Genomic DNA, 7,556 nt, shown 5'->3' with positions numbered 1-7,556 from the left:
CGTAATGCAAAATGAGAAGCTGCTTTAATAAGTATAATAAGTGTGCAGCGAAAGTTATACACAGTTGGATCATCCCCAAGACAGTCATTTATTTATTTATCCTTAGACAATTGTTCTCTTTGTCACCAGAATTAGTGTCCACCTTTTCTTGTGTGACTCTGGTGAAAGATACCTGCTTCATAGAGTCATTAATGATCATTATCTAACAAGACAACTAGTGAGAAAGATAGAAAGTGTAATCGGATGAAGTTTGAAAGTTGATTTGAGCTACAGATCTCACTCCTTTGTGCTCTGATGCAGTGGAAGATCAAGCTTTGTTTTTGATTTAATGGTGATGTTATAAAATTGCTCACCTACAGCAGAAGTCATCTGACTGACATATTTCTTGTATTGGCCAACATGAACGTAGAAATTAGTTCTGTGTAAGACCTGTTCTGTATTATAAATAGAAGAGGTAGAATAGCATGTGTGACCACCTATACGTTTATATTGTAATCTCCAGGGTTAAACAAATATCTTAATAACTCCATGCTATCGATGTAAAATCAAATCATATCTTTATACTGAAGCCTTGACGTTCTGCATTGCTCGGGAAACAGTTACAGGAGTACGAGGTTCTTTGTACTGGTTTACTATGTTCCTATCCCCACCCTTTAAGTTCTGTAAGAAAAGTCATTTGGTTCATGAATTATTGGTTTTACTGCTCAACCTGTGTGCTATTTTCATTGGTTGGCAAGTAGGGTACGATCTATTGCACACAATGTAGACAGTTGTATTTACATTTTATATATGTCTTTTTTATGTATTTTATCATTGAAGGTACCTTTATCTTTGTTATTGTATTCTGCCGTGTGTGTGTGTGTGTGTGTGTGTGTGTGTGTGTGTGTGTGTGTGTGTGTGTGTGGAGAGAGAGAGAGAGAGAGAGAGAGAGAGAGAGAGAGATCATAAACATGTTAAGAATATTTGTGTAGTATTAGAGTGTGGTTTCTAGAACAGTTCAGTTTCTTATTTAAATGTCTAAGATATATGGCCTTGTAACCGTGTACCCACTGTACCGAAAATAGTGTCTCAGGAATGTCATTTGCCTCTGAAGAAAATGTAGTACAAATTGTGTATTTGTGTTTGTTGATTTTGTTGAGAGTACTCTGTTCATTGTATGGTTGTGGTTGTATTAATCACCCCCATGTACAGGTAGCATATTAATATGTCCTTATTGATTGTCATATTTCTAATGAAAATATACTCTTAATCATAAGCTTATTTTTTGTGATGTGTCCTTCATTCATTCTTAACTTGATGAAGCTCTCTAGTTTCCTAGAGGCTTATGTTAGAGGACAGGTTTCATCTTTATCATAGTTCATAATGGAAAATAAATAGCATGTGTTGGTAAAATGTTCCACCTGCAATGATGTGAGAGACTGGAAATGTTTGTGTCTTTACGATGCTACCTATGCACTGCAAGCAGAAATTGAAAATTTATTTTTCACCTAGAGATTATTTTTCTTCGGTGTGTAACATACATACTTTTTCAGTATTTATTTATCAGGTATTATATACAGTTATATAACAGAAATACAGTATCCGTCCTGTGTAAGGCAAAGCCTTACATCAGTTACTGTCAGTAGCAGTGCAAGGTTTGGGTACACAATTTGTCAGATGATGATGATCATTACATGTTCAAAATCAGTGCAGTATTCTCATATTTCTTATGCAATTGCTGTTTTTGTATTTGTATTGTAAAGCATAATAATAATTCTCATTCAGAATTTTTTTTACTGTTGTAGAATAAATGTAACAAATATAATTATTATGTGGAATAGATGACTTTCCAAAATTTTCCATCAAAGCCAAGTTAGTATTCTGCCTTATTTGGTTTATCTCGGGATAAAAAAGGTACTGAAGGTAAACACAAAGGATTGTGCAAATACACATTGGAGAGGAATATTTGTCCTTTTTGCTTGGCAACATTAACACCTACCATAGTAGTGACATGCACAAAAAAGTTGGGTGACGGGTCGATGAACTTCATCAAGGAGCACTGTACCACGTGACACACACTAGTCAACATTGTTGTTCTGCCAGGTCTGTAGCTTGTGCTTTAGGGTAGTATAGACAAGAAGTATTACATTAAGCTTTAAGAAGTGACAGTGATAGTTTTCTTAGCATATAAATTGTTCTAGGTAGAGTCATAAGCAGAAACCTGGTGTGGCACTCACCCCAGTATTGCCAGTTATCTGGATAGGCAGTGGCTGGAACATGTGGTGTGGGAGAGGACAAAGAGCACACTAGCCCTGCTGTCTCGAAGTATACTCCATCCTTCACTGTGCAGAATTCTTCATACATAAGCCTTCTTAGTTCGTCACCACTAGAATACATGATGTGTATTTCTCTTTACAGACCACACTAATTTTACATTAAGTATTTGCCCCATGTGTGAAAAGCCTATTGAATACATAGCAATATTATTTCTGTTGTCTGTAGTGGATTAAGTATTATACTGAACCTGAAATATGTTGTTTAAGTTGCATAATTTAAAAAAAGTGCTGTGTTAGATGTGAAGGATCAGGAATTGACACCTTATTTTATTAATTTGTAATTGAGGAGAAACTAAAGGGAAATTTCATTTTCTGTTGGGTTCCATAGTTGAGGATGCCTACAGTTTAGAAGCATCCACAATTTCACTATTTTGTTTTGAATAGCTTGGAGAAAAAAGGACAATTCTAATAAAAGATGTTGGTCCTGGAGGGGAAAAAAAAAAAAAAAAAAAAGAAGAAGAAGTGCCTTTTAAAGCTTACAGATGATTAAAAGCTATCTGCAGCATACAGTTTGTGTTTTGCATCTAGTGTATCTTTTGGCTTTCTTTAACATAGTCTTATCACCTGTCTTGCATACTTCGCCATGTCTGTCAGAAACATTTCACCATTATGCAATCTGCAGTTAATCAGAATGACAAAGACCCAAGACTATGTTCTCATCAGAAATGATCCCTAATTTTTATTGCTTTTAATACTTACATATTTCCACAGTTACAGGTGAGAATATCATCATGAGCACCTGTTTAAATGTCTACACACCTTCAAGAACAGTTTTTGGTAGATTCCAAGTCATTGGATTTTGTGTCTGCCCATGGAAAAACAATCTTTCGGCAGGTTTGGCTGGGATGATCTCATCATGTAGGCTTTATTGCACCATTTTCAGTTGTAGGAAAACTATATGTATGTGACTAGGACTCGTCTCACTTTTGTTGTGTTAAACTTGCATCTTGATGTATCACCAGCTTCAGAGAGACCCAAGTAATGGCCTTTCATCTGTGGAAGAATTGTGGGAAATTATTCCCCACATATCTTCCTTTATAGCCACAATTATTTCTCAAAATTTGCTTGTCCATGATATCTTTAAAGGGGTTCTGTCTGATTCTTAGCGAAATGATCAGCTTCAGCAAGAATTGAGTATTGGAGGAATCTACAAAAACAGTAAATACAAACATACTCATTGATTTTTTGCAACCATGAAAACAACTGCCCATTCCAATGGCATTGTTACAGTTTAGCTACCACATTTATGGATCGAAACAAGACATCCCTATATTGAAGAGTGGATTGGAAAGCAAAGATCAAATGCTGATATCAAAAGTGAGTATGAAAGACAAGCACATGACTTTAGACTCAAAAGTGCTAAACTAATTTTCAGGAAAAATCTCTGGAGCATATAGAAACAAGATCCCAAAGTGTCAAAATCTCTTAAACAATCTTTGAACGAGCATCACTTATTATTTCTCTTAAGTATAGTATGGCTTGATTCTTGTTCTTTTATTTTGTGCTGCAAAAATATGTCCTTAAATTGTAATGAGGCTTGTTCTTCGATATTCAAGTGAGATGGCTGACTTGCATTTGGGAAGAATAGATTCAAATCACCTGCAGATCGTCTAGATTTTCGGTTTTTTGAAATCTTTGAAGATTTATTTTGATACAGTTCCTTTGAAGAGAACACTGTAAATTTCCTTTTCCATTCTTCTCCTTTCAGAGCATTTACTGTGCCTGTGATGGCCACATTCTTGTGAACCTGCTTCCGTTTTCTTGTACACCTCTCATAAAGTTTTGTCAGGTCTAAAACAAATGGTGCACTCGGAATGAAAAATAAACAGTACTCTTTAATTTAATCTTCCTTTTTGTTAATTTTTACCAAACACCAATGAAGAAATCAAAAAGAATTGCATTCATTTAATATGCAAGTGATACTGCTTTTTGGTATATATAATTCATTAACTACATATACTGCTGAGATTCATTAACATTCAAGGCCAATAATCATCTATTGGGTTTTCAGTGTAGAACCAACACTTTGTCTGGTGAAATACAGATAGTTAAATTTTTTTCATGTCAAGTGAGACAGTAGCTGTGCATCAGTAAGACAGGGACTTGTAGAGACTTAATTATGGAAACATGTATGTGAATAAGTTGTGTGTTAACAATTATGAGTAGGTTACATTGCTGCTCACATTAAAGATGACACATTGAATTGTAGACAAGCGCAACAGAAAGATTGTTGCACTTTGAGTTTTCAACCAAAGCCTCGTTCAGGAAAGAAAGGCAAAAACACACACACACACTCACACTCAAACAAGCAGGCATGACTCACGCAGACAACTGCGATTTCTGGCAGATTTGGTTAGACTATTGAACAGTCTTTACACAGAGGCTATCGGTAGCAGTCATGTGCTTGAGGTGCGCCAGCTGAGAGTTAATTTGAATTGGATTTTTATTGGTCTGCTTTTATCATTCAGCACATATTGTACAGTTGATATTGGGCAGGCTAAAATAAGCATGCAGTTACATTTAGTATCAGCAAAAAGGGCATGAAAGTGTATACAGTGAAACCTCTTTATAACTTTCCTCCATATAATGTTTTCCTCTATGTTACATCTGTTTTTTTCGTTCCCGACTAAAAGCCCATATAACCAATGTTAAATTTTCCTCTTTACTGTGTTTCCTCTGTTACAATTTCCTCCATGTAATGCTCATACTTTTGGAACCCTGGTCAATTATTTACCTCTTCATAACGTTTGACTGGATGTAGACGCATCGTTTTCCGTTCTGTGGATTCACAGTTTGCACCGGCTCGGAAAGCCCATGCTCAGCGTGTTTCATATGTCAGCGGAAGAACCTGGTCACGTGACATGTGACACACATTCTGCTTGCGATCTTTTTGGCGCCATTTACTTTCACCCATCCACCTACTGGGCCCCATGTTTTAATTACAAAAAACTAATCATTTGATACATTGATCATTTGAAATGAATATCATATTACAGTGTTGTGAAAATTTAAAATGTCATCTATGGCACCATTTGTCAGAGCTGATTAGTGGTATCCCGATCTTCAGTAATGCCCTATAATTATTATTTGGAAGCCTTCCTCTTTATAATGTTTTCCTCTATACAGTGTTCAGAATTTGTGGTCCCTTGAAAAACATTATATAGATGTTTCACTGTATATAAATCAGAATTTATCAGTAATAGTTTAAGAACAGGTCAAAATAAGGATACAGCAATATGTAGCATCAATAAAACAATAGGAAAATTAAAATTACATGCTCACTCTTACAATCTAAGTTTATCAGCAATTGTTTCAGTAATATTTATTTTTACATGTGCAGAAATTCTTGTAAGAATAGAATCAGTGCTTTATCAGAAATGATTTCAGTTTTGTTTTAAAAATGGGATGTGTAGCATTTTTATTTCCTTTAGTATCTTATTGTGTAGTATGACAATAAAGTTAATTATGCTTCTTTGATAGGAGATGATTAGGAATATTACACAATTGCCCGTGGTACAGTAGTTGTGTCCATTCTTGTTCTGCAGCAATTTTCATGTCTTCAAGAGGCGAATAAGATAGTTCCATAAAAGAATAAACATGGAACATTCAGAGCAATACTATATGTTCCCATCTGTATACATAGTAGCTATAACCCATGCTCAGTAAACTGCCTGTGAATTAGCAGCTTGTGTATTGACGAGTATTTGGTCAGTGATGGAATTTGTACACTCTATTGATATTGTTGGATAATGTCTTGTGGGGTTTACAGTGAATCAGTTGGTCATGTGTATAAAAGCAACTCCCTCATTCGTGTCTTCTGAAAAATCGATGTTGAAATCATCACAAAGCACTAGCTTCATATTTACTGCACTATCCTGTGCAGTAAAACTACAGCATATTGCCTTCTATAGACAGATATCAAAACACTTGCTACAGAAAGCATAGAAATTGAAGGTTGTGAATGTTGTAAGTCATATTGTTGTGACACGAGAGAACTTTTATTTATGGACCGAGGATAAAGCAACATAAAGTAAGATCCATTGTATAATGTTACTTCAAATGCAACATGCGAATGCTGTTTTCTGCAGTAAAACTAATCCTCTCTATACACTGCAGTGACAAAAGTCATAGGATTTTGTGTACAGTTAAGTTCCATAAACATTCATTGCGATTCATGATGGGTGATCTGGGTGGCAAAACATTTGCTCGAATTGTCCAGAATATTTCCTCAAACCAGTTGTGGCCCTGTGACGTGGCACATTGTCATTCATAAAAATCCATCATTATTTGGAAACACAAAGTCCTTGAAAGGCTGCAAATTTGGTCTCAAAGCAGCCGAACATAACCATTTCCAGTCAATGATCAGTTCAGTTGTACCAGAGGATCCGGGCCATTCAATGTAAACACAGCCCACACTATTATGGAGCCACCAGCAGATTGCACAGTGTCTTGTTGACAGTTTGGATCCACAAATTGATGACATCTATGCCACACTCAAAGCCAACCATCATCTCATACCAACTGCAGTTGAGACTTTCTGACTAGGCCATGGTTTTCCAGTCACAAGCCCAGGAGAGGCACTGCAGATGGTGTCAAGCTGTTAGTAAAGGCACGGGCTTCGGTCATCTGCTGCCATAGCTCATTAATGCCAAATTTCACCACACTGTTGTAACAGATATGTTAGTTTATTTATTTATTTATTTATTGTTCCGTGGGACCAAATTAAGCAGAAGTCTCCATGGTCATGGGACGAGTCAATACATGAAATTATAACACGATAGTAGAAACAGATAAAATGAAATATAAGTCACATATTCAGGCGACAATTCGTAAGTTTAAATAAAGAAAATCAACAATGTAACACTTGAATTTGCTTAATTTTGCAGCTCTTCCAGGAGCTCCTCGACAGAATAGAAGGAGTGAGCCATGAGGAAACTCTTCAGTTTAGACTTAAAAGTGTTTGGGCTACTGCTGAGATTTTTGAGTTCTTGTGGTAGGTTATTGAAAACGGATGCAGCAGAATACTGCACAAGAGTCAAGGAAGTGCATTCCACATGCAGATTTGATTTCTGCCTAGTATTAACTGAGTGAAAGGTGCTAACTCTTGGGAATAAGCTAATATTGCTAACAACAAATGACATTAAAGAAAATATATACTGTGAGGGCAATGTCAGAATTCCCAGACTATTGAGTTGGGGTCGACAAGAGGTTCTCGAACTTAACACCACACACAGCTCGAAC

The 7,556-nt window shown here is 36.1% G+C and overlaps 1 long non-coding RNA gene across 1 annotated transcript; it reads left to right on the top strand.

Annotated features, from left to right (window-relative positions):
* Positions 1–701: 701 nt before the first annotated feature.
* LOC126456959 (uncharacterized) lies at positions 702–1,260 on the top strand. Its single transcript, XR_007585417.1, has 2 exons — positions 702–885; positions 920–1,260. It is a non-coding gene; the product is annotated as an uncharacterized LOC126456959 (long non-coding RNA).
* The last annotated feature ends 6,296 nt before the right edge of the window (positions 1,261–7,556 follow it).

This window comes from Schistocerca serialis, chromosome 2 (genome assembly GCF_023864345.2).
Source record: "Schistocerca serialis cubense isolate TAMUIC-IGC-003099 chromosome 2, iqSchSeri2.2, whole genome shotgun sequence".
NCBI lineage: Eukaryota > Metazoa > Arthropoda > Insecta > Orthoptera > Acrididae > Schistocerca > Schistocerca serialis.
The sequence above is the reverse complement of the archived record's forward strand: the minus strand, read 5'-3'. Positions and strand labels throughout refer to the sequence as shown.